This window comes from Daucus carota, chromosome 4 (assembly GCF_001625215.2).
Source record: "Daucus carota subsp. sativus chromosome 4, DH1 v3.0, whole genome shotgun sequence".
In the NCBI taxonomy this organism is placed as follows: domain Eukaryota; kingdom Viridiplantae; phylum Streptophyta; class Magnoliopsida; order Apiales; family Apiaceae; genus Daucus; species Daucus carota.
Window position 1 is genome coordinate 19534809 of NC_030384.2, and position 27907 is coordinate 19562715.

The window sequence follows — 27907 nt, forward strand, 5'->3', positions numbered from 1 at the left end:
ATAGTCAAAGGGTTGATAAGAAGGTTGCTATTGGCCTTGACTATAGTTCTTTGGGAAGTGCTAAAAGAAAGAAGAGAAAAGAGAATGAAGGCATATTTGTTTCAGCAGGAACTGAGAATGCTCCTGAAGGAACAAATGTACCTAAAATTCTGAAGAACACCAAGACCCCTATCTTTAGAAAGGCACAGACAGAACCTCTGATAGAAGAAGACCTTGTCATCAAGGAAGAGTTGAAAAATGAGGAAGGTTTTAAGCCTCAAGTAAAACAGGAATCACATGATGTACCTTCTAATTCCAAAGTCAGAGATGACTCAGATAAAACTGGATTAGGAAGTACTAGTTCCAACAAAAAGAAGAACAACAGGAATGGCAAGTTAGATCCTAAGAACACCAATTCTAGGAATTCTAATGCTAGAAAGGTTTGTAATAATTGCAATTCTACTAATCATCTTACTCATGCATGTAAAGTGATTAAAGTAGATAATTCTGTTTCTAGCATGCCTAATACTGTTAACATGAATGCTGTTCATTTGCCATGTGGTAGAGTAGGTTGCATGCTATGTGCTATGAATATGATGTCTGCATGTTTTACCATGTTGAATGCATCTTTTTCTGCACCATCTTCCATGAATATGAATATGCCTGCACCTTCTGTTGCCCCTGTGGCAAAGACTGCTAGTCCTTCTAAGAAGAAGGAAACTCCCAACTCCAAGTCTAAAAGCACTTCTGCTAAGACTAAAAAGGAGAAGAGTCCAGTCACCCCTGAACAAGCACATGTTAAACCAGTTTCTGTTGATAATCCTGTTTCTACTAAACCACCTGGACCCAAGAACGTCTGGGTACCAAAGAAAGTTTAATCCATTTGTGAATGCAGGGCACAGGAAAGAAAAGAAAAGTTGTGTGGGTTCTTGATAGTGGTTGTTCAAGACACATGACTGGAGAAAAGTCCCTGCTCACAGATGTGGTGATGCGAACCGGCCCAATTGTAATCTTTGGAGATGACAGCAAAGGATTTACAACGGGATATGGTAAGCTGAAAGTTGGAAATGTCATCATTGAAGATATCTCTCTGGTGGAAGGACTCAAGCACAACTTACTGAGTATCAGTCAGTTCTGTGACAAAGGATACAACGTAATATTTCAGAAGGAAGTTTGCTTAATCCAGAACCGGAAGAACAAGGATCTTACACTCCGTGGTGTAAGAAAATCGAGTTTGTTTATAGCCGACATAGACTCAGCAAGTAAGGGGGAGGTCAAGTGTTTCTACAGCAAGGCCTCTGCTGATGATAGTTGGTTATGGCATCGGAAGCTCTCACACTTGAACTTTAAGACTATGAACTCTTTAGTCAAAAGAGAACTTGTGAGAGGATTGCCACAGAAAGAATTCTGTCAAGAAGGACTCTGTGATGCATGTGAAAAAGGGAAGTCAAAGAAAGCATCACACAGGAGCAAAGGCATGACTGACATTGGTTCACCCCTTCAACTGATTCACATGGATCTGTTTGGACCAGTCAACATTCCTTCTATATCAAGGAAAAGATATGCTCTTGTGATCGTCGATGACTACTCAAAATACACATGGGTATTATTCTTACATTCAAAGGATGAAGCAGCACTCGTTATCATTGATCATATTAAGAAGATTAAAAAGGAAGCAAATCTGCCAGTAAGGGCAATCAGATCAGATAATGGAACAGAATTTCGTAATGCTGTTCTTAATGACTTCTGTACTGATAAGGGCATCTCTCGTCAGTATTCAGCTCCAAGGACTCCACAACAAAATGGTGTCATAGAAAGGAAGAACAGAACCTTGATTGAAGCAGCAAGGACAATGATTAGTCAATCAAGACTTCCAATCTATTTCTGGGCTGAAGCTGTAAGTACTGCTTGCTACACTCAAAATCGTACTGTTAGGTCCTATGAACTCACTATATAAGTTAATATAGTGAACACAATCAATAAAGCAGAATGACAATATAAGAGATTGAAAGCAATTAACTCTTATTCACAAAGCTTGAATGGTTACAAAAACTCTCTCAGTGATTTATATATTATCACTAAGAGCTGCTAGGGTTCTTAACAATGTACTCGATAACTCAACTCATCTAGAGTAACCCTAATCTGTGTTTATATAGACACAGTTACAAAATCAATCTCTGATTTGATATCCTATAAATCAGCTATGTATTCTATCAATCAAAGATTGCTACTGTTTTCTGTTTAGTTTCCATAGTCAGCAAATCACTCCTCCGCTTCTATCCTTCCTTGAAGTATATCCGCTTCTGAGCTCTTTCCACGTGTAAACTTTGACGAGTCTTGACTATGTAAACTCTGATCAGACCTTATCAAACTCTGGTCAGACTTTATTAAACTCTGATCAGCTTCCAGCTTAAACTCTGATCACTCCTGTTCTAAAACAAACTTTAAGAACATTAGTAATCATCAATTATATCTAACAATCTCCCCCAACTTGTGCATAAATATGTTATGTGCAAGTTAACAGATAATTGATGATGTCAAAACACATAAGTCAAATGCAACAGAGTTTAGCTATATAACAGAAAACTTTTAAAACTTACAGATACTTTACTCCTTAGCTTCATAGACACCATGAGCTGTCTTTAGATATTCTCTGAGGAGTTCTCTTTCAGCTTCTTCAAGTACTGTAATCATCTGTCTCTTGATCTCTCTTAGCTCTGGATCTGAAACTCCAGTTTGATAAATTGCAGCTCTGAGATCATAGATCTTATTTCTTCTCAAGTCTCTATCCAGCCTGATATTGTAAGCTTTATCAGACTCTTCATTGAATGCAAGAGTTCTGATTCCAGCTATTGTTACTATTTTTGCTGAATTCTTCTTCATCTCAACCAGCTGTCCTTGATGATTGAAGTATTTAGGAATAAAAGATCCAGCATTTTTGTTTCCTGTAATACCCATCTTTCTTCTGATTTGATCCTTGAGCAAATTAGAGATGTGTTGACATGACTTGTTCTTTACTTGAAATATGTGTGAGACATATCTCAATTCCTCCCAGTGTTTAGCATAGAGATCAGCTTCAATTACTCTAAACACTGTTCCATCAGACATGAAGTAGATAAGAATGTTATCTCCTCTGTCATTCTTCACCAGTTGGACTGAATCCAGTTTGTCCATTCTTTCTTGCAATGCTCCAGTCTTGGGAGCACAGAGAGATGAGGGGTCTGTTGACATTGATCCTATACTCTGATCAAAATTTTCATATTTAGATCCCAGTCCTCCTTTATCTCTTCCTGCTTTTCGATGAGAGATTGGTTTAATTGAACCCTTTTCAAAGTTTATCTCAGTCATCAGACTTGGCTTTGCAAATCCTGGTAATGGAGTTGTTGTTGGTTTGAACACAGCTTGAGCCTTGTCAGAGGTTGTGTCTTTCTTTGTTTCCTTATTAACTTGAGCTGTGTCAGAGGTTAATTTTTCTTGTTGTGATTCTGCAATATGAGCTTTGTCAGAGATTGCAGCTTCTGATTTCTTTTCCTTTACAACTTGATCTTTGTCAGAGGTTGTAGGCTTCTTCTTAACCCAGCCTTTCTCAAGGTTATCATCTACTATGCTTTTGCCTTTGCTTGTATATTCATCCTTAGAGTATACCTTTTTGATTGGTAAACTCTGATCAGCAATAGTAGTTTCCTTGATCAGTATCCCTTTTTCCTTTGGTCTGGTAGTTGATTTTGCAGGCTTTTGAATTTTTCCAGAGTTTATAGCATCAACATGTTCTTTCTTCAGTTCAGCTTCCTCTGCAGCAATCAACTCCAAGTCCAATTTGGCTTCTGGATTCTCTTGTTCAAATATTAGTCTGGCAAGTTCTTCATCAGTCAATGGTTTATCTGATCCAGCCACTGGTCTGTGCTTTGATCCAGATGTGACATTATGTGTTGGAGCTGGAGCAGACTTTGTGCTTTGCTTAGACTGTTTTAAACTGTCAGAGTTTGAAACTCTTCCACCAGTTCCTGCTTGAAATCTTTTATTCTTTGTAAAGTCATCCACATCATCATCATCATCATTTTTCTTTCTCTTCAGAGTTTGAGAAGTAGACTTGCATTTGACTTGTGCTACTCTCTCCCCCTTTTTGACATCATCCTCATCAGGAATCAGTATTGATGTGATCAGAGAAAGTGAAGATTGGATGGCTTCAAGCTGTTTGGACATTTTCTCTTGAGTAGACTCAATGGTGGACATCCTCTTTTCCAGAGATTGATTTGCAGACACCAGCTTCTTCATGTCTTCCTTTAGAGGTAACAGGTGCCTTTTCTTGTCCATATTTTGAGTTTCCTTGAAACTGGCTACCTCTGTTTTAAGACCATCTATAGACTTAGATGTCTGAGCATGAGCAGGATGAAATGTCTTCAGATAAAGAACTGTGGCTTTGAGGCTTGACATGACATCAGAGTTTGTGATTTTATTCTCTGCCATAGATAAGAAATCTTCAGCTTTTGCTGGCTCTAGAGAATGCTGGTGACTCAGCCAGAGTTTATCCCATACCTCATTTGGTGGATCAACCTGAAGATCCCTTGGAAGTGGCTCAGAGTTTGTGTTTAGAGTTTGCAGCCTGGCATTATATTGGCTGGTAGACTCCCACTTTTGTTGTTGATGAGACAGAAGGACTTCATCATCATTTTCATCATCTGAACTTTCATCATCCTCATCTTCATCAGATGCAGGATCTTCAACATTCTCAACAGAATCTGGAACAGATTTTTCTTGAACTTGAGTTTTTGATTTGCTAGGCTCTTCACCAGCCTTAGCAAGGGACTGCAGGGCTTCCAATGCTACTTTGTCAGATTCATCAACTACAGCATCGGACTTGTAGTTTTCTGGTGCTGTATCATGAATAATGGCACCCTCAGGAAATTTAATTGGAGATTGAGGAATTTGAAAGGAGGGTCCATGATCAGAGATTGGAGTTTGAAGATCAGACATTGTTGTCCCAGCTTCAGTTGTAACTGGTTCCTCACACCTTATTTCTTCATCTACTTCAGAGGATGTAGTAGATGTTGTAGCAGCAGAGATTGGAACAGCTTGAAGAGGATGCACCATCAGAGCTTGAGATACATCAGGAAGTGAAGTGGATGGTGCCTGCTCTTCTTCAACAGTAAAATCTGTAATCTCAGTAATGGGCACCTTTGCCCTCTTAGGCTTGTTTGCCCTTCTCTTAAATCTAGCTGTCTTTTGCTGAGGACTGGCCTGTGAAGGTTCAGAGTTTGTTGCAGGAGGTGCTTCCAGATCTTCATAATCATAGGCTGCAACAAGTCTCCTTCTTTTCTGCTTTGGTGGAGAAGCAGCTTCAGAGTTTACAGCATCAGAGTTTGCTGGTTTATCAGACTTTGTCTTCAGAACTTGTGTAGCAACAGAGGTTCTGGTCTTCACAGTAGAGGGTTTTTCATCAGACTTTGTAGCCCTTTTTGACCTGGATGCAGAAGATCTGGGTTGTCTGGGGACTGTAGGAGAGACTGGAGGTTGAGGCTGTTGTTGTTGTGGTTGTTGTTGTTGGACAGGTGGCAAATCCATCCTAGCTCTAACTGGAGCTGGAATTAAGAGGGGCCTCTGAATTGGATACTTCTCATCCTTGGAGACGAGGTCCTTGAACACCCTTTTATGAAGCCTGAATGGCTTGATCTCATCATCAACATTAAAATCCACCTCACCAACAGTGGCATTAAACAATAATTGACAGAATCTTGAGAAATATATGACTTGTCTATTCTCATGCATTCTTTCACCAATATTTCTAAGAACTAATCTACCAAAATCAAAATTAGTAGAGTAGATCAGAGAATACCCAATCTGTAGCATGTCCATGGGTATGGCATCCCAGTTGGTAGACTTCTTCTGAAAGGCCCTGGTGATGCAGTCGAAGAAAAAGCTCCATTCCCTTCTGAGCCCTGGACGCTTCAATTGTCCCAATTTTTCGAGTGATTCACTGTAGCCCAGAGCATTCATCATAACCCTTAGATTTGTGTCTCCATTTGTTATATAGGCTGCACTCTCTGGCATGTTGAATGCCTGACGAACTGTGGCTGGAGTAACAGCATACTCCTCCCCTTCATATGAGAACACAATTGATGGTGATCCATCTGCACCACCATTGTCATATTGACCCGTCCTCCAAAAATTGATGATTTGGCTTCCTGAGAGTCTGGCAGGAGCGGTAAGGGCGGTACCAAGGGCACTCTGTGCCAAGAATTGCTGGATGGGATGATAATCCCTTGGAGCATCGGCTGTGTTGAGAATGGCTGCATGGTTGTTGGGAACAAATTCCACACCTGCATGAATAAACGCTGAAGTCGCCATTAGAGCAGAGTTTGTGAAAGAAGAAAGGTGTTTGAGAAAGTGTGTGAGAGAAGATTTGAGTATCAGAGAAAAAAGCGTAAGAGTTTGTGGAGAGAGTGTGTGTATAGATGAAGTGTATAAGAGAATTAATAAGTTATAAAATCTAATTTGAGAAACCCTTCAGATTTTGTTTCACTGTACACTCTTGGATTTTTGTTCAGCTGTACACCTGTCAGATTTTAACTGGTAGATGAGAGTTAGTGGCATGGAGAGAAAAGAAGATAGTAATCATGAGCGCAGTAAAACTTGTGCAGTTATAAATGCTGATTACACGTTCTCCTATTAAAATGTTTTTCATGTAAGTCCACTAACAATACAGCCGTTTGTAACACTCTCTTCATATTCTCTGAATATTTGAACTCCTGAGATGTACAAGATTTAAAGAAAATCAAGATCAAATCTCTCGAATTTTAAACTCTGAGATTTAAATCAAAGAAAATAAATTTCTAAATACCTCAGAATAAAGACATAATTGTCAGAATAGTCATCAATAAATCAGATTTTGTCATAAAATCCATAGCTCAATAATGTGCTTGTGAAATATGTGTGTGTGGACATGTTAAATCAGAGACTATAGAATTTCACAATGTCGTAATTATAAGGTAGACAAAAATAATTTATGCAAACTCTCAAGACATAGACATAGGACATACTCTGATGAAGAAAAATAAAATAAACTACCCCCCCCCGTTTTTTTTTCCAGGACGCTTCTCAGTGTAAGTGAGGCACGACCTTTAAATATAATATTGCATCAGTATTTCTCCAGTAATCAGAGATTGTGACTGGTCACCATAGATCATAAAATCTTAGCAATTACTTAATACCAGCAAATGTTTGGTTCTTCCCAGTCACTGTCATATAGACATCTAAGATCTCAAAGGAGTACCATGCGTATTTTTCAGGAGTGTTTTGGATTAGGTAACAAAAACATCAGAGTTTATAATCACTGTCTAATTGATGAGAGAAAATTCAAATTAATCAGTCTCACTTATAATTAAGATATGTGAAGTAATAGAGTCCAATGATATCAACATGCATCTAGTGAAAATTAGTAGCACAGAATTGAGATCAAGATAAAAGAGCTCAATGAGATTTGTGATTACTAATTTTAAATCATGCTTCATAGTATCTTCACAGGTGATTTGTCTCAGAGAAAATAAAATGAGATCATTTATCAAGATTCAGAGTTTACAAACGTCAGAGAATATTGTCAGAGAATGTCATCAGAGAATCGCAAACAGAGTATATCATCAGAGAATGTCATCAGAGTTTAACAATCAGAGTATATTATGGCAAATTTGTGAGCAATACATATGGTAAGTTGACAATTTAAATTTGAAAGATCTAACCGTTATGTTTACTCAGTTCCTGATATCATTCCTAGCTCATTCACCAGCCTAGTAAAGGTTGCTTCACTTAGTGGTTTGGTGAATATGTCTGCTAGCTGCTGTTCTGTGGGAACAAAGTGAAGTTCAATGGTTCCTTCCAGTACATGCTCCCTTATAAAATGATATCTTATACTGATGTGCTTTGTCAGAGAATGTTGAACTGGGTTTCCTGTCATAGCAATAGCACTTTGGTTATCACAATAAATAGGAATTTTAGAAAAGGATAACCCATAGTCCAACAATTGATTCTTCATCCAAAGAATTTGAGCACAGCAGCTGCCTGCAGCTATATACTCTGACTCTGCTGTTGATGTTGATATTGACTTTTGCTTCTTGCTGTACCAAGAAACAAGTCTTCCACCCAGAAATTGACAACTCCCACTTGTGCTTTTCCTGTCAATTTTGCAACCTGCAAAATCTGCATCAGAGTATCCAATTAGACTAAAATCTGATTCTCTAGGATACCATAATCCCAATGATGTGGTTCCCTTGAGATATCTGAATATCCTCTTTACTGCAATCAGATGAGGCTCTCTTGGATCTGCCTGAAATCTTGCACATAGACATGTGGCATACATTATGTCTGGTCTACTTGCAGTTAGATAAATCAAAGATCCAATCATTCCTCTATAGTTTGTGATATCCACTGATGCACCAGTATCTCTGTCTAGCTTGGTTGCTGTTGCCATAGGAGTAGTTGCAGCTGAACTGTCTTGCATACCAAATTTCTTCAAGAGATTTCTGGTATACTTGGCTTGATTGATAAAAATCCCATCTTCAGTCTGTTTAACTTGTAAACCCAGAAAATAACTGAGTTCCCCCATCATGCTCATTTGGTATCTAGACTGCATGAGCTTGGCAAATCTTTGACAGAGTTTAGCATTAGTGGAACCAAAAATGATATCATCAACATAAATTTGGACTAAAAGCAGATCATTTCCATGATTCAAATAAAACAAGGTTTTGTCTATGGTACCTCTAGTGAATCCACTTTCAAGAAGAAATTGAGCTAGAGTTTCATACCATGCCCTTGGAGCCTGCTTTAGTCCATAGAGAGCTTTGTCCAATCTGTAGACATAGTCTGGATGCTTAGGATCCACAAATCCTGGAGGTTGTTCAACATATACCTCTTCATCCAGTTTTCCATTCAGAAAAGCACTCTTGACATCCATCTGGAATACCTTGAATTTCTTGTGAGCAGCATAGGCCAGAAAGATTCTAATTGCCTCCAATCTTGCAACTGGAGCAAATGTCTCATCATAATCAATACCTTCCTGTTGTGAATACCCTTTTGCCACAAGTCTTGCTTTATTCCTTGTAATGACACCCTCACTATCAGTTTTGTTTCTGAAAACCCATTTTGTACCAACTATTGATCTATCTTTAGGTCTTGGTACTAGTGTCCAGACTTTATTTCTCTCAAACTCATTTAGCTCTTCTTGCATTGCTTGAATCCAGTCAGCATCTTGAAGAGCTTCCTCCACCTTTTTAGGTTCTGTTTGTGACAGAAAGCAGTGATGTAAACACTCATTTGCTGTAGCTGTCCTTGTTTGCACACCTGCTTCTGGATTTCCAATTATCAAATCAGGTGTATGAGATTTTGTCCACTTCCTAGCATGTGGAAGTTGGCCATTTTCATCATTGGATCCTCCCCCTTGATCCATGCTCTCTTGATTCTGTTGATCATTCTCTGTAGCTCCCCCTAAATTTGTGCTATCAGAGTTTGAATCAGTATTCTCTGATGAGTTTGAGTCAGCATTCTCTGATGAGTCTTGGGTTGAGTCTGAAACATTCTGATGCTCCCCCTCAACATGTGCTTCATCATCATGAACTTGTAAATTTTCACCAGAGTTTGCTGTATTTTGTTCATAGTCAGAGTTTGACTGTCCATCAGAGTTTGTCGAATCAGAGAATATTTCTTCATTTTCAAAATGCAGTTCTTCATGATCATCCATATCTACTAGACCAATAATTCTTTTGTCATCAAATGACACATGTATGGATTCCATGATCACCTTGGTTATCAGATTATAGACTCTGAAGGCCTTTGTTGTCAGAGGATAACCTACAAAAATGCCTTCATCAGCTTTTAAATCAAACTTGGTAAGCTGTTCTGGATGAGTCTTCAATACAAAGCATTTGCACCCAAATATATGAAGGTACTTCAGATTTGGCTTCTTTTTCTTCACCATCTCATATGGGGTCTTGCCATGCTTATTAATCAGTGTTGCATTTTGAGTGAAACAAGCTGTTTGAACAGCTTCTGCCCAGAAATAAGTAGGTAATTTAGCCTCATCAAGCATAGTTCTGGCAGCTTCTATTAGAGTCCTGTTTTTCCTTTCAACTACACCATTTTGCTGTGGTGTTCCAGGTGCAGAAAATTGTTGCACTACACCTCTTTCTTTGCAGAACTCTTCCATTGTTGAATTTCTGAACTCAGTTCCATTATCACTTCTAATGATCTTTACTTTGTCTTCAGATCCATGATCCAGTTGCTTCACATGATCCATCAGATGCAAAGCTGTTTCATCTTTAGAGTGAAGAAAATATACCCAAGTGTATCTAGTATACTCATCAACAATGACAAGAGCATATTTCTTCCTTGCAATGGATGGTACATTAACTGGTCCAAATAGATCAACATGTAGAAGGTGATATGGTTTCTTTATTGAAAATTCAGTCTTACTCTTGAAGGATGTCTTTCTCTGCTTGGCCTTTTGACATGAATCACATAATCCATCAGATGTGAGTAGTGATTCAGGGAGTCCTCTCACAAGCTTTTTCTTTATAAGCTCATTTATGGAGTTGAAATTCAGGTGTGAGAGCTTCTTATGCCATTTCCAACTTTCTTCTGCAGAGATTCTTGTAGATAAGCAAATTGCTTTTCCTTCAGAGTTTGTAGGCAAGTGGATTTCATAAATATTTCCATGTCTGTGAGTAATCACAGCCACCTTGCCTGTAGACTTGTTTACTATCTCACTGTGTTCTTCATAGAAATCAACATGATATCCTCTGTCACAGATCTGACTGACAGAGAGTAAATTGTGTTTTAGCCCTTGAACAAGAGCTACATTTGATATGATGACATTTCCAAGATTGATGTTGCCATATCCCAGAGTCCTTCCTATGTTGCCATCTCCATAAGAAACACTTGGGCCAGCTTTCTCTACAAACTCTGACAGCAGGGCCTTATTTCCAGTCATGTGTCCTGAACATCCACTGTCCAAGACTAGAATATTCTTCCTGTTGCCCTGCAAACACAAAGACCACTAATTGTTAGTTTTAAGGACCCAGACTTGCTTGGATCCCTTGGCCTTATTAAGTTTGTTAGCTTTTGCAGCGGAATTATCATTATCAGAGTTTGAGCTAACAGACTTTGGATCAGAGTTTGTACTAGAAACAGATTTTGTACTTGCAGAGTTTTTATTAACCTTTCTCAAAGAAGGTTTCAATTGATAATAATCATAATACAAACTATGATATTCTTTGCAAGTATAAATAGAATGCCATAAACTACCACAATGAAAACATGGATCTTGTGGTTTATATCTAATACTACTTTTTCTAACTCCAGACTTTGTAGGTAAGGAGTTAATGTCTTTGTTCTTCCTGCAAAAATTAGCAAGATGATTAGTATTTCCACAGTTATGGCATGTCTTCCTAGGTGCGTTTGGAATAGGCATGTAGTTATTACTCTTGTCTATTCCAATCTTGCCATTTCTATTTTTCCTAGGCTCCTTGTTTTTGTCATCAGATTTTACCTCTTTAAGCTTATGTTTAAGCTGTTTCTGAGTCATCAGTCCTATGTTAACCTGTTTGGGCTTATCAGATTTTAAATTGATGTTAATCTCTGATTCTGGTCTAATCTGTTTAGACTTAGAGGATTCAGCAACAAATTTAACAGGTTTAACCTTAGGTTTTTGAGTTTTAACAAACTCTGCTTTTGATGACTCAGCTTCTGAGTTATCAGTGTAACCTAGTCCCTTCTTCCAGTTTCCACTACCTAAGATATCCTGAGTAGTTTTGCCTGAATTAGTCCATGTCTTAATAATATCCCTTTCCTTAGCAAGTTCTGATTGAAGAGATGCATACCTCTTTAATAATTCATCTTTGACAATGACAGCATCATCTCTCTCTTTCTGAACTTCTAACATCTGAACTAATTCTTTTTCTAGATAATCATTCCTTTTCTTTACACTTAGAGTTTCAGATTTTAATCTCTCATTCTCTAAAGTCTGATCTCTAAAGCTGATATGCAAAGTTTTAAGGAACAATCTTAACTCAGTTATATCTTCAGTATCAAAGGCAAGAGTAGAATGAGGTACCTTAGCAGTAGATTCAGAATTGTTGTCAGTGTTTTCCATCAGAGCATAATTGACTTCTTCTTCTGAATCAGATGTATCTGTCCAGTTTCCTTTCTTGGTGATAAAGGCTTTTTCCTTTTCTTTCTTGGCTTTCTTGCATTCAGATGCAAAGTGACCCTTTTCACCACAGTTGAAACAGGTATACTTGTCAGCTTTTCCAGCTTTCCCTTCCTTGCTCTCATTCTTCCTAAAGTTCTTCTTATCATAAACTCTGTCAGAGTTTCTGTCTTTCCTTGAAAAACTTTTGCCTTTGTTGAACTTTTTGTAGGCCAACTTCTTGAAGCTTTTCACCATCAATGCTGCTAACTGCATCATCTCATCATCACTTTCTTCAGAGTCTGAAGGAACATCAGAGTTTGAGTCATCAGAGTTTGATGATTCAATGTCAGACTTTGTGACATGAGCTTTTCCTTTGCTCTTAGCAGCTTCCTCTTGAACTTTCAGAGCAACAGACTTTGATTTTCCTCCATGACGTTTGCTCCTCTGCTCCATCTCAAGTTCATGAGTCTTCAGTCTTCCATAAACATCATCAAGAGACATTTCTCCAAGATCAAGATTGTCTCTTATTGTAGTGACTTTCAAATCCCATTTTTCAGGAAGAGCCAGAAGGAATTTGAGGTTTGAGTCTTCAAGATCATATTCCTTGTTCACCAGAGATAAGTCATTCAACAGTTTGACAAATCTGTCATACAGATCTGTCAAGGACTCACCAGATTTTGAGTCAAAGTGCTCATACTCCTGTGTAAGGATTGTTTTTCTGTTTTTCTTTATGGCCTGAGTTCCCTGAAATCTGGTTTCCAGAGCATCCCAGATTTGTTTAGCAGTTTTGCACCCAATCACCCTATTAGACATTGCATTATCAAGGGCACTGTGCAGAAGGTGTTTCACCTTAGAGTCTTTACCAATTGACAAGATGTCCTCAGGGGTATAATCTTTCTTTTCTTTTGGAACCATCTTCTGAGGTTCATCTGCAAGCCCAACAGAGAGCTTGGTGGGCATATGTGGTCCATCATAGATCCTGTCAAGGTATTCTGGATCAACAGAGTCTAGGAATATGATCATTCTCTCTTTCCAGACTGGATATTCAGATGCCTTAAGGATTGGAACTCTAAAAGATGAAGCTTGTGATTTTTCAGACATGATTGTGATTAAGATCTCACTGTAGTTATCTTAACAGAGCTCGCTCTGATACCACTTGTTAGGTCCTATGAACTCACTATATAAGTTAATATAGTGAACACAATCAATAAAGCAGAATGACAATATAAGAGATTGAAAGCAATTAACTCTTATTCACAAAGCTTGAATGGTTACAAAAACTCTCTCAGTGATTTATATATTATCACTAAGAGCTGCTAGGGTTCTTAACAATGTACTCGATAACTCAACTCATCTAGAGTAACCCTAATCTGTGTTTACATAGACACAGTTACAAAATCAATCTCTGATTTGATATCCTATAAATCAGCTATGTATTCTATCAATCAAAGATTGCTACTGTTTTCTGTTTAGTTTCCATAGTCAGCAAATCACTCCTCCGCTTCTATCCTTCCTTGAAGTATATCCGCTTCTGAGCTCTTTCCACGTGTAAACTCTGATGAGTCTTGACTATGTAAACTCTGATCAGACCTTATCAAACTCTGGTCAGACTTTATTAAACTCTGATCAGCTTCCAGCTTAAACTCTGATCACTCCTGTTCTAAAACAAACTTTAAGAACATTAGTTATCATCAATTATATCTAACACGTACCCTGATTAACAAGGATTTGGATAAGACTCCTTATGAAGTAATGGCCAACAGAAAACCATCACTGAGTTACTTTCATGTGTTTGGTGCAAAATGCTTTGTGTTAAAAGAAGAGCATCTGGGAAAGTTTGATGCCAAAGCTGAAGAAGGCATATTTCTGGGTTATTCTTTAGAGTCTAAGGCCTACAGGGTTTATCTGATCAATGACGACAAGCTGATTGAAAGCATCAATGTAAGATTTGATGATACCAAACTCCCAAGTCTCCAAAAGGAAAATGAATCTGATTCTCTGGAGTTTGAGAATTTAGAAGACATCTATTTAGGAGAAGATCAACCTGAAGCTGATATAAGGGAACCTAATACAAATGAAGGAAATGCTGATCCTGAACCATCTGGAGGAAGTATTGGCAACAATACTTTTGCGTAAAATACTAATGTGCAAGTGTACACAATCGCAAACAAGTAATATAGTAATAAATACCAGATATCGTTCCTCAAGGACTATCTATACGTATCAATCACAAATAAATCTAACAGTCTAGTTATCGAACACAATAAATTGTTGATGGTTTTTATATTAAAACTAAATTTAACCAACTAAAATTATACTAAAGAGCTTAACGAGTTTCAAATATGAGAAGATAAGTCAGGATAATTACTTCCCCCCAACACAAGAATATCAGTAAAAGAGTCGCGAAATATTGTAGCAAATCACAATTTACTAGCTAGAATTCAATGGTCATAGGTTTCTCTCGAAATCACTATGATATAATTCCTACAAATAAACTAACATATGTCTATGCCAATTTAATATTCGGAATCCAATTAAGCATCAATTCACATAGCTATGCATGGTCACAATATATGTCTATACCGTAACTAAATTATAATCAAAAGATATAATCATGCACCATTCAAGTCTTGTGTCAATTAATCATAACCCTCTCAGTATTATGATTAACTCGATAACCCACTAGAGTTGATCAGACAATAGCAAGTATTAACATGAAAAACACTTGAATGAGTAAATCACGAAATTGCATACAATACTCTTCAACAAAATATCAAAATCCTCATGCTAGGGTTCCATAAAAATCCCAACTTTATACAATTAGTTCATACTGAAAGTATCAAAAACAACTAAAGATGAAGAGAACATGTTCATAATAATAAGAGTAAAGGAGAGAATTCTAAACAAAGAGATGAAGGAAGAAATCCACTGAATGTCTTCAATGGCCGAAATCTCTTCCGTCTCGCTTCTTCTTTCTCTCTAAGCTTGTGCCTCTCTTCTCTATCTCGTACCGTGTCTCTCTGGTCTCAATACCCAACCCTAATATCTATATTAAAGTATTTTTAATGAATTAATGAAAATACAAGGAGATTTCCGAATCAGAATAGAATTCCAAAAGAGGAAATTCGCAGTTGACTTTTTGACTCTGATTCTGGGCTGATTAGACTGGGATAAAAAAGCAAGTCCACCTCTGAATTAAAGGCCTTGTTCTAAGCTTCGCGTGGGCTCTTGAATCACCTGATTTGGACTTCTAGAACTCCAGATATGGCCCAAACAGTGAATGCTGCGCAACTAGCCTTAAAATCCGAATTTTATTCGAATTAAACTCCAATTCTTGCTATTTAAACTCCAATCCATATTTGATTAGAATTCCTTGCATCCTACAATAAAACATTAAAATTTAATAAATAAAAATCCAATTAAGTACAAAATAACTAAAATACAGGGACAATATTAAGATAAAATGCACACTTATCAAATACAAATGATCATCATGGTCACAGTTGTCAAAGTGGAGGATCATCAAATAGAATTTACATCAGCTCAGGGGGAGTAAGTCAAAGTGGATCTACTAGTCATCACAATCAACACAACTATGATTTTGGTGAATCATCAAGATTGAATCTGCCAAGACAAAGGGTATGGAGTAGAGACCATCCTGTTGAACAAATCATTGGTGATCCAGACACAGGAGTGCAGACTAGAAGAGCAACTCAGAATGAATGCAACTTTGCTGGTTTCTTGTCTCAGACAGAACCAAAGAAAGTTGAAGAGGCTCTAAGTGATCCAGATTGGGTATCTGCAATGCAGGAAGAACTCAATCAATTCGAAAGGCAGAAAGTTTGGAAGCTAGTGCCAAGACCTAAAGGAAAATCTATAGTTGGCACTAGATGGGTTTTTAGAAACAAACTGGATGAAGATGGTATTGTTACGAGGAATAAGGCAAGACTGGTTGCAAAGGGTTATTCGCAAGAAGAAGGAATTGATTATGATGAAACCTATGCTCCAGTTGCTAGGCTTGAAGCAATCAGGATGTTCTTAGCATTTGCTGCACACTCCAACTTCAAAGTATATCAGATGGATGTGAAAAGTGCTTTCCTGAATGGTGATCTAGAAGAGGAAGTCTATGTTGAACAACCCCCTGGGTTTGAAGACAAAGAATTTGAAGACTTCGTATACTTTCTCTTCAAAGCTCTCTATGGTCTGAAGCAAGCCCCTCGAACCTGGTATGACACTCTTTCCAAGTTCCTACTTGAAAATGGTTTCACCAGAGCTATCATCGATAAAACTCTTTTCCATAAAAAGCATAAGGATGATATAATTCTTGTACAAGTATATGTCGACGACATTATATTTGGTTCCACTAATGATCTTTTATGCGAGAGATTTGCTAAGCTGATGCAGAGCAGGTATGAGATGAGCATGATGGGAGAACTGTCCTTCTTCCTAGGACTTCAAGTTATTCAGAAGCCTGACGGTATTTTTATCTGCCAATCTAAATACATCAAGGATCTTCTGAAGAAATATGGAATGGAAGAAGCATCTACTGCCAAAACCCCTATGCCAACTGCTGTCAAACTTGATCAGGACAAATCTGGTAAGTCAGTTGACATCACGAAGTATCGAGGTATGATTGGCTCTCTCTTATACTTAACTGCTAGTAGACCAGATATCATGTTCGCAACTTGTTTATGTTCTAGATTCCAGGCTGATCCTAAAGAGTCTCATCTTATAGCTGTTAAGCGTATTTTTAGGTATCTTAAGGGAACCCCCAATCTAGGGATTTGGTACCCTAAAGATACAGGTTTTGATCTAATTGGCTATACAGATTCTGACTTTGCAGGATGTAATATTGATAGGAAAAGTACTTCAGGAAGCTGTCAGTTTCTTGGACGAAGGTTGGTGTCATGGTATAGCAAGAAGCAACACTCCGTGTCTACTTCTACAGCTGAAGCTGAATACATAGCTGCTGGGAGTTGTTGTGCTCAAATCTTGTGGATGAGGAATCAACTACAAGATTATGGACTCATGTTGGATAAAATTCCGATTCTGTGTGATAACACGAGTGCCATTGCCATTGCCAACAATCCTGTTCAACACACCAGGACAAAGCACATTGATATCAGGTATCATTTCCTTCGCGAGCATGTCATGAATGGAACAGTAGAGTTACACTTTGTACCTACTGATCAACAAATTGCAGACATCTTCACTAAACCACTAGACGAATCCACTTTCTCTAGACTGGTTGGTGAACTTGGGATGTTAAATATGTCTAATTAATTAGACAAGAAATAACTGCAATTTGTTCGTAAGTTCACAAGTTTTAAAATGTACATATTTTCAGGACTAGTGAATTTACAAAGTGCATCCAGTATTTTACATAATTATCTGTTAATTAGTTTTAATTATTTGCCATGATTTATATGATTTGCATGACTTTATGTGATTATGTGATTAATTGCTAAGTGGTAGATATTTAGAATTAATTTTCTTGAATTATTTAAGTGCTTATATTCAATTAATGAATATTAGTATTTATTTGATTCATATTTTAATTAAATTTGATTAATGGATTTGAAGCAATTCAAATTATTTTAAGTTGTCCATTAATTAAATATTAATTAAAATATTTGCAGCATTTTTTTTAATATTTGTTGACTAAACTCTTAGTTTAGTTAAAATTTATTTAAAAGAATTGTGATATTAATTTATTTGATTATTTTGATCTTAATCGAAATATATTTGATAAATTGATACAATTTTTGGGAGAACTTTGTTCCAAAAATCTTCTAAGTACGTGTATAAACAGTATTTGATCACAGGCGCAACGTTTGACTAAGTCAAAAGTTGCGCCCCTCGTCAATACTGTATGTATATATGTTAAGTTGGGGTTCATTTCTTCCAAGTACATCTACTGTACTGAATAAACATCCCAGCGCAACATTTGACTTGGTCAAATGTTGCGCCTCGGGCATGTACGTGTGTATGTATGCTGTTGATCTCTTGGATTCTTTTTCTAAGTGTCCAAAGTTGCGCCTCCACAGTGTTCACTATGGAGGGCAACAATGTCATTTCCAACCTTGCGCTGTATGTACTTACAGTGGATAACATGGAGGGCAACTTGGTAAATAACCAAGTTGCGCCTCTCCTTCCTCTGTATACATATATACAAACACTTAGAAGCTTTCTCTTCATTATTCTCAGGACATATACACGCATATACACACGATTTAAAAAACCTCTCCCCACTGTTTCAAAATTCACGAACTCGTTCACTCTCAAATCCACAAAACCACAATCAAACCTTGTCCATTTTGATTTCTGAGACTAGATTCGTGATCCCCTTGACGAGCACTTCAGTTTCATATAAACCTTTTTACGATCCATAACCGTTTTTCGTAAGGGTTTTTCGAGACTTTTCACTTTCTAGGCGAGTTTTGATCGTGATTTTAGTGTCCATAATTTGCGAAGCCGGTCCCATAATTCTTAGAATTTCGAGAGGAACAACATACTTTAATTTCATCGAAATCTGAAATTCTTGGAATTAGGGTTTTACGGAGCGTTATTAATTAATTATTTTCGTAACATAAGTGACAATTTGTTCGTTATTATTCGTGAAACGAAATTTATAATCATTTTTAATTCTAATTAAAAATGGCTGCAAATTTTGAGATTCCGAAAACAAATTTCACAATTGTTGAGAATAATAATTTAATTACGCAAGCGAATTATCGACGCTAGGTTCGATATATGTCTGAATTTTCTTTTGCTAGATTTGCTATGACAGAGTCAGTTTATCTTAACAAATCTCTACTTCGAGATTTTCTGTCTTCTGTTTCTGTTGTAAATGAAGGACAGGTATTTGGACTCAAATGTGTCATTCAGGGACGAACACTCATGATAACTGAAAACACCCTGAACAATGCACTCCATCTGCCAACTGAAAACTTTGAGGCTGTTCCAGACAGGGCTGAAAGAATAAACTTTTTCTTTGCTATTCACTGCCAGAGGGAGAATGGTGATCTTCCAGGAAAAATGTACGTCAAGCATTTACCTCGAGAATGGAATTTCTTCTTTAATTCCATCTCTCATGTATTTGCACCAAAAACTGGAGGGTTCCATGGGATTACTACCTTCAACCAAGAAATTGGAATTGCAATAGCACATAACACAAGAATAAATCTGGGACATCTGATCATGGGAGCTTTTCAGGACTCCTTAAGGAAGAACAGGAATGTACTTCTCTATCCTCGGTTCTTCCAGATAGTGCTGAACCAACTGCTGAATCCTGCTGAAAGAGCTGTCTATCCTAATATAGACAATGTCATATGCTCTTTCATGACTACAAGGGTGATATCTATGCTGGAGAACCATCAGAACTACACCAACAATGAGGATGTGGTCCTTCCGGAGGCAATGCAAGAATTTTTAAACAACCAGAACTTGCCTCCACCACATATTCAGAATGTTGCTGATCCGGTAGTTCCTGAAGAGGAGGTTCCTGAAGGACAAGCTGAAGAAGTCACTGAGCCATCTAGTCAAGCCAATATTCCTGAGGTTCAAACTTCTCAAATGGAAGAAGAAGTGATAGTGGAAAATGCAGAAACATCCTCAGACAACAATGCTCAATCTGAAGAAGATGATTCTTTGCAGGATAATTCCACTGATTCTGAGGATGAAGTGGATAGCCCTGCTCATACCACTGCAGCTGCACCTTCTAATCATGTGATGGTGGATGTTGATGAGCTTTTCACCAACACTTACAATCCACTGCTACAGTCAGGTATCCCTTCTGATTCTGACAACTTATCATTTAGTGCACCTGATTGGATTCAGAATCTTTTGGATTCCAATCAGCTTTCACCACCTATCACAAGTGCCAATGAATTTGAAATCCCCCAAGTTCATAACCAAGGCACCCCTTCACAAATACTTGAAGCAGAAACTTCTCAACCCCTCATCCAACCACTTATTATTTCTGAGAGAGAGGGAGAAAGTGCCTTAAGTGCACCACACAAGGAGATTGTTTCTGAAACTGCAGCTCTGTCTCCTAATCAGGAAAGCAGAATAGAACCTGAGACAACTGCAGATATGTCTATTTCTTCACCACCTCAGCCACATGATATTCCAATGCACAGTGAGGTTGCACACACAATTGAAGAATTGACGGTTGCTAACACCTTGTCGTCCATGTCAGGGATAGACACTGTTGTTTCTGATCCTATTCAGGGTCAAGTGCCTTCACGGGCTTCTGGAGGAAACTTGGATGATTTGCCAAATTCTCCATCCTTGTCTACCCCCCTGGGAGGAACATTCCCAGATCCCTTAAGGGACTCTTCACCTCTCGAAGGTTAACGGCAATCTGTTTCGGAGCCCTTCATATCAGGAAGTGTGCCAGTTATAGAGGACTTATCACAAAGTCATTCGCCGTCAAAGGCAGTTGTGGGAAACCAGGGTGCTTCGCCTATTCAAGGATCACATCCTTCGAGCCATGTGTCTACCCACCCTGAGATTCCAACTCAGGATCCAACAAAGGACTCACTACCTTCGAGTAGTTAGAAACTTGTTTCTTATGACTCAGATTCATCTGACGAGGAAACTGAGGACGAAGGCTCACGAACCTTCATTGCACCTTCTGTGACCTCTCTAGAAGAGGCTAAGAAGATTTCACTTGCAGGTACATCCAAAGATGCTGGAACTTCTTTGAGGGAGAGGGAAACACTTACAGAACATGTTATACAGAAACCCTCTGACCCACTGAGTGATCTAGTCTTGAGTGAAATGAGAGAAACACCTGCAGAACGAACTAGTGAGAACCCTACAAACCAACCTACACTTGAATCTGCTATTCCAACTGTATTTGTGACAGAATTTGAAGCTCTGAAGTTCAAAGTTCAACATCTAGAAGCTGAGAATCTTGTTCGACGGGAGGAGTTAGTGGAAATAAAATCAACTATGGAACAAAGGTTGGCTGCTCTTGAAGCTAAGTTGCTGGCATCTCAACCTTCCAGAGAGGATTACTCAACTGAGGGGGAGAGAGCAGCAGAAAAAGCAAAGGGAAAAAGGGTGATCACAGGGGTGTCTGAAGAACTGATTGATTCTGCTCTTAAACATCAATTCAGTTACAGTCATGATGAATACATCCCTGAGTTTGTGGATGACAGAGTAATAAGGATGGTTGGTGCTGAGAATGATGATCTGGAAGAAGGAGAAATCCCAGACAATGAAGTCTTTGCTGATGAACTTGCATATCACAATGACATCTTCCCTCCTGAAGAATTTGAAATTGCAAATCCACAAGATATTGCTGATGTTTGTGGTAAACATCATTTGAGCTACAGAGAGAAGGCCATGGACTCAAGCATGTGTCAAGTCAGTTTCTCAGAGATCTCTCTTTAACTGAGCTGTTTGTGGTAAGGAACAAGATCATCTCTACAGGGAAGAAGCACAATGAAGTTTTCAGAGATATGGTGGAAGAGTGGATCACTGATATTGGACTGGAGATTCATGACAAGCCTTCAGTTATCAAGTATTTCAAGGATGGTATGATTCAGAGTATTGGACTCACTGATGAAGCACTGTCAACTTACAATCCTCGTATACTGAAATATCTGGAAGCTCAAGTCAGGGAAAAGTGCTCAAGGACAAGCAAGGGAAGACTAACTGCTGAACTGCTATATGCTTATCGTCTGAACTTTGCTGCTCTGAGAGACTTAGACCTATCTGCCATCAATCGTCAACCACCATATCCACTACCTCCACTTAACCCTGAAGTTCCTGAAAATCCAAAAGCTCCTGTTGTCACTTACAATCCTACTTCTGTGATATTCAAAAAGAAGAAAGACTCTGAGGCCACTGCTATACCACTTACAGAAATTGGAAAATTCTCTTCCAAAAGAATTATTTGTGCTGTTGCTGCTGTTAAGTTGTCAGTTGTGAAAGAAGACAAGAGCGTGCTCAAAGATTTGATTGATCTTCTAGAGATAAGAAAAGATGTAGAGACTGTCCATAACACTTCAAGGGTTCGTGCTCATCCATCAAGAATCATCATGAAAATTGAAGGAATGGAGCTGAACATCACCTTTAAGAAGTTGAAGAAAATGGTTCATGTCCAAACCTTAGAGAAGATGAAGAAGAATCTAGAGCAACCTCCACCTGAGAACACACTGGAGCAGGTGGCACTGAGTACTATCACTGCAAGGATTGAAGAAATTGAGAACAAACTCACTCAGAAGAAAGAGGAGGAAGCTGCAAAGAGAAGAGCAGAGCAAAAGCTGATTAATGCAAGAGCCAAGAAGCCAAGAAGAGATTAGTTCAGGCTAGAGGAACAATGGCTGCTTGTATTTACTTTTGATTTCTGGAAATTGTAAGATATAATCCAGACTGTACTTAGTATTATTTCCTGTTTAAATTAGTATGCTTTTTCATTGTGTCAGTTGAGTTATCCTCTTAAAGGATTTGCTTGTCGAACTCTAACAAACAAATAGGGGGAGATTGTAAAGCATAATGTAACGTAAATGTAATTACGATAACTCAACACAACAAAAGACAGGAAACAATACGTAAGTATATTACAGGAATCTACAGGTTGGAGATTCGATACGAACAGACAAAGACAATCAAGATATCTGAGACGAGCATCCGTCCACTGGAAGAAGTTCATTAACATGTTCAAGCCTCAGTGAAGAATAAAGCACAATCAGTTTCTGCTATCAAGATTGCCTGAAGATCAAGTATCAAAGACCAGAAGATTCCAGTATATTTAATTTGATTATTTATAATCAAATTTATCGAAGCAACACCTAACCTGGAATGACTGATCAAGTATATTATCAAGCAAAGGATTCAAAGAATTATTTCAGTTCGAGTCGTTCGTGAACCAGACCAGTGCACAGGACGTCAGGACATACGAAAGTATTCAGTGGATTCGATCAACGAATTAATTGATCAAGTCAATCGAGCTGCTCCAGAATATTGCCAAAGAATTTATTAATATACATATGTATATATATATATATATATTAATTGTGAATTACTTGAACATAAATAATTCAAGTAATTAATTAATTAAACACAATTAATTCTATATATATATGTATATATATATATATATATATATTTAATAAGTAATGCAAATGGGAGTCTAAGGCAAAATACTCTAAGGTAATGGACTACACAGTGAGATGGAGCGCAACCTTTGACCAAGTCAAAGGTTGCGACCCTAAAGGTGTCCAATGCGCAAGTACATGCAATGGAAATATTTCTAAGTTCCAGGCATCTCTCCACTGTGCACAGAAGGGGCGCAACCATTGACCATGTTCAAGCGCAAGTCTTGACCTGGTCAATGGCGCAACATTTGACAATTCTCTTCACTTAGAATATAATTCTAAGTAGAATTGGCCCTGTGATGCCCTGTAGCAGCGCAAGTTTTGACTAAATGTCAAAGCGCAATGTTTGACTCTTCACTCAAAGGATTGGCTCATGAAAATATTCTAAGTGATATTCTTCATACACTGTGAAGCCATATGAAGCGCAAGTGTTGACTGAAGGAGGCGCCATGTTTGACCAAACATTTACAGGCGCAACTTTGGTGCATACTTTGGAGTTAGATTTATTTTCTATAAATCGAATCCGTCCAGGACGAACTCAAGTCGTCCAGGACGAACTCGTTAACCATGGTTAGATTTTGAAAGCCTATAAATAGAGCTTTGTAGTTTCATTTGAAACTAACTACACACTTTGTAAGTGCACACACTATACACATTCTCGAGAGTTAAAATAGAATATCGTTTTTATCGAGAGTTTGTAATAGAGTGATTGTAGTCTCTGCAGCCGACACTTGTGTTGGAATTTGTAGCACCCGAGGATTATTTCTAATACAAGAATATTCCCCAACTTGCTGGAGTTATTTATTTACGATTGATTTAACATGGACTGAAACAGAATTATCCGCAATTAAATTAAATCGAAGAAATTGGTAAGACGTATTCAACCCCCCCCTTCTACGTCTGATTGGACCTAACATCATGACAAATACAAAACAGACAACATGAAACTAAATATATTCAATTTTATCATATGATATCTGATTATCATTATGAATTTAAAATAATTTTTATGTAAGCAAATAAAGATGATAATCAATAAGAAATTTAGCTTCCTGTCAAAAATAATAATAAGAAATTAAACATATCTAAGATGTTATAATTTTTTTTTAATCATTGTGAAAAACAAAGTGCAAGCAAATATATATAATTCAAGAAATTATTAATTATAATTAAATCTTGTTTCTATAATGACATATAGATATAAGATGGATGACATTCATAATCTTCAACGCTCCTACTAGATTCAAGACAACTTCCATCATCACATGTTTAGCAAGTCATTACAACATATATTCAACTATATGAACATACATTATTAACACAAAGTTCATATGATCCACGACTTCCTCCTAAAACACGCAGCATAAATGAAATTGCAAAATCATACTGGATTAATAGATGGTAAAAGAACATATACCCAGTACACGTATGACATTCCCAGCTCTTCAGAGCCCTTGCTATTTCAAACTGAAAGACGCTAGATATATGAAACTAACACATGTATAGAATCCTAAAGAATATAATTAAATGACAACGTAAAAATTATTCTGCACCTTAATAATAAGAATTGAGACAGTACATATACACATATAACTATAAGCACGCTTCTACCTGTATATATTATGTATGTATCCTCTCTAACATTATAGTCTAGATCAAAGTGGATATGAGTTTCCAAGCATTCAAATCAGAATAAATTTAATACCTTCTATTGTGAAACAAAGATGAAAATATTCAGTGCTTCTCTATATGTCTCTCTCTGGCTTGACTAACCAATTATACAAAGCTAACTAACAAAGAGTAACGTGTCATCCCAGAGCAGCTTCCTCCAGTTCCCGCTTTGTCAGTATCTTTGAGGAATGAATGAACTTTGTATTTGGAGGAGACTCAACTGCTTCCAAGTCTGTGGTTTCAACAGAAAACTCACCTTGGAGTGCATCAACAGTTTTGTGATGAAATTTGTCCTTGGCATATATTCTTTCATGCAACATATGAAATCCAAGTGATTCCTAGCCTGAACATACATTGAAGTGCACCCAGTTACAGGAAAATTTCAAAGCAATGTATTATGTAATTGCCAAACTCTCAGTGCTAATCTATTAATAACGTTTAATGTTCACTGCAGAACTATAAATAGCATCCCTGTAAGAAGAACCCTGCACAAATACAATTTAGAAAAAGAAACAAGCCTGCACAAATACAAGTGGTCAGCTTATGCCCTTACAATTTAACTGGTCCTGACCATAATATTCCCTCAGATTGCCGACTACAGGTTTGCATTCATCAGAAATAGTTACGTGGATTCTCGACGGAAGACAGTTGGGATGAATTAATTATTATGGTATATGCTAATAATGTTACCAATATATAGTAGGAACGTTTGACAGGCACAATCAATGAAATGCCCTCAGAAGTTGATGTTTTGTTCATAGCTTAGATTCCTTTTCCCTCACGCTTCAAAAGATACAAAACGGAACATATATATTTGAATATTCATCAGTTATATATGTGCACTATCTTCCATTTATCTACAGCTATAATGACATCTCAATACTCAACTAGTGATAGAACAGTTCAGATAGTGGAGGGGTTAAATGTAATTGTAGTCTCTCATATAGTAGAAGCTAAGAGATTGGGGACATACTAGTCTATACTCAGGAGCTCGTTTCGGAAGCTTGAGATAAGCCATGTTATTGATTTCATAGTCCCACAAAAACGATGTATGATGAATCCAACGGTTTTTGGTGATAGATTGAGCATTTTCACCAAACTTGCGGTTGCCAAAGGCATAATCTACATCATTCAAAAAGAATATTGAGTAACTTAAGCACCGACAGAATTTCAATGCAAGATAAGAAAACTAAAGGTGTCATAAGCCAGTGAATTGAAATAGAGCAATTACAACTTCAGACATTGCTGACAGCTCGAAGCAATTTTATATATCACCTAATAAATAGTTTGTGAGTTAAGGCAAACCAAACTCACGAGAAACTTTTAATAAAAGGATGGGGCGGGTTTTTTTTCTTGGGGGGGGGATTGAATTCATTTTCGATTGTAAGCAGTATAGAGTACAATGTACATACCATTCTCGCGGAGGACAAAATCACCAACTCCTTGAAATACTTTACTGTACAATAAGCTATTCCAGGACATGATAGGTCGAGGATATGGTTGAACTTCAGAAACATCATCCTTGTTGCATATGAATGTGACGAATATCGTACCAGTATCAACTATAACAGTACCTCCTCCGCTAAATCTTCTAATCACAGGAACTTTATCTCTCAAAACAGAATTGATTTCAAGAAGTTCGGCAGGTTTCCTAAGCAAGAACAATCATTTAAGGAATATTAGCATCTAAGAAAATATAGGTAAAGCACGCCTGAGATGACGATCAAGAAAAGACAATCCTACGTCAAATCTAGCCAGGTGATGTCACCAGGGTCCTACAAAGCCAGTTGTAGTAACACTGTCATTCAGTTCACGAATAATGATAAAATTAACAAAAGCATCTATACTAAGCACAAAATTTTCTCACACATGGTAATAATTTCAGAACTAACTCGTTAGCTTAATAGCCTAACATATTCACGAAAACTCAAAAATTAATAAAGCATTGTATCCTTGATTCACTACAATAGTTACCCAAATGAATAAATATACTCCTAAAATCAACATGTATGCATAAAGTATCACCATATTCATTCCAATTCAAGCCAAACGATGTAATGCACAACGAACAATATTAGCAACCAGTAGTCATATTATGTTGGGTCCTCACCTTATTGCTCCAATTGTAAAGCTTCAACTTTTCAAGCAGTGGACAGTTAAGAAGTTAATTTGCATTTTAATTATTGAACTCAAGCTGATTAACTATGCAATGTGGTACATTCATAATCTTGACTAGCAAAATCCCAAGAAAGATAACTACAAAACTGAATATAAAGAAAAAGTACACCCATCAATTAGCAACAAAAAAAATAAAAAAAAATACAGTGAAAAAAGAGAAATACCCAGAAATGCCCATAACAATGTGAGGTAAATTAGTTCCATCATTGATAATACACCAATTATGTGGAGAAGTACGAAGCAAACGCTCCTCTAAGTGAAGTTGCTGCAGTATTGGCACTCCTTTAAGTCTTATAAGTTTCATCAACGGAAGCGCCGCCATTGGAGAATTTGAGAGAGACCCTTTTGCTACTTATCTTCGTAAGTGTGTGTATGAGTGAAAGAGTTTAGTTTACCGGCAATCGAGTCGCCGGAGCTCCGGCTAATGGTTAGGGATTTAGGGGCTTTTGAAGATTTTCTTGGCGATTGGGAATTGGGTCTATGCGCGACTCTAAACCTGTTTCTTTAGTCATTTTCAAATTTTAATTTTAATTTTTAATAATTAAAAATTAGTCTAAATTATAAATAAGTCAGTTTGGGTTAATATAAAAAGTTAGTTTAATATATATTCTTTCCATTTAACTGAATATTTTTACTGTTTTCGATAAAAGATTTTATAAATTATAAATTACTCAAAAATTTCTTTCATTCTTATTCTTATACTTTTAATAACCTACAAATCATTAATAAATTAAAATTATTTAAACAAATATTTCAAATTACAACTCTATTATACTAAATCATGTTTATAAAT

At 37.3% G+C, this 27907-nt stretch overlaps 1 pseudogene; it reads right to left on the reverse strand.

Annotated features, from left to right (window-relative positions):
- Nucleotides 1-24936: 24936 nt before the first annotated feature.
- On the reverse strand, nt 24937-27604 carry LOC108217712 (uncharacterized; annotated as a pseudogene).
- Between the last annotated feature and the right edge of the window lie 303 nt (nt 27605-27907).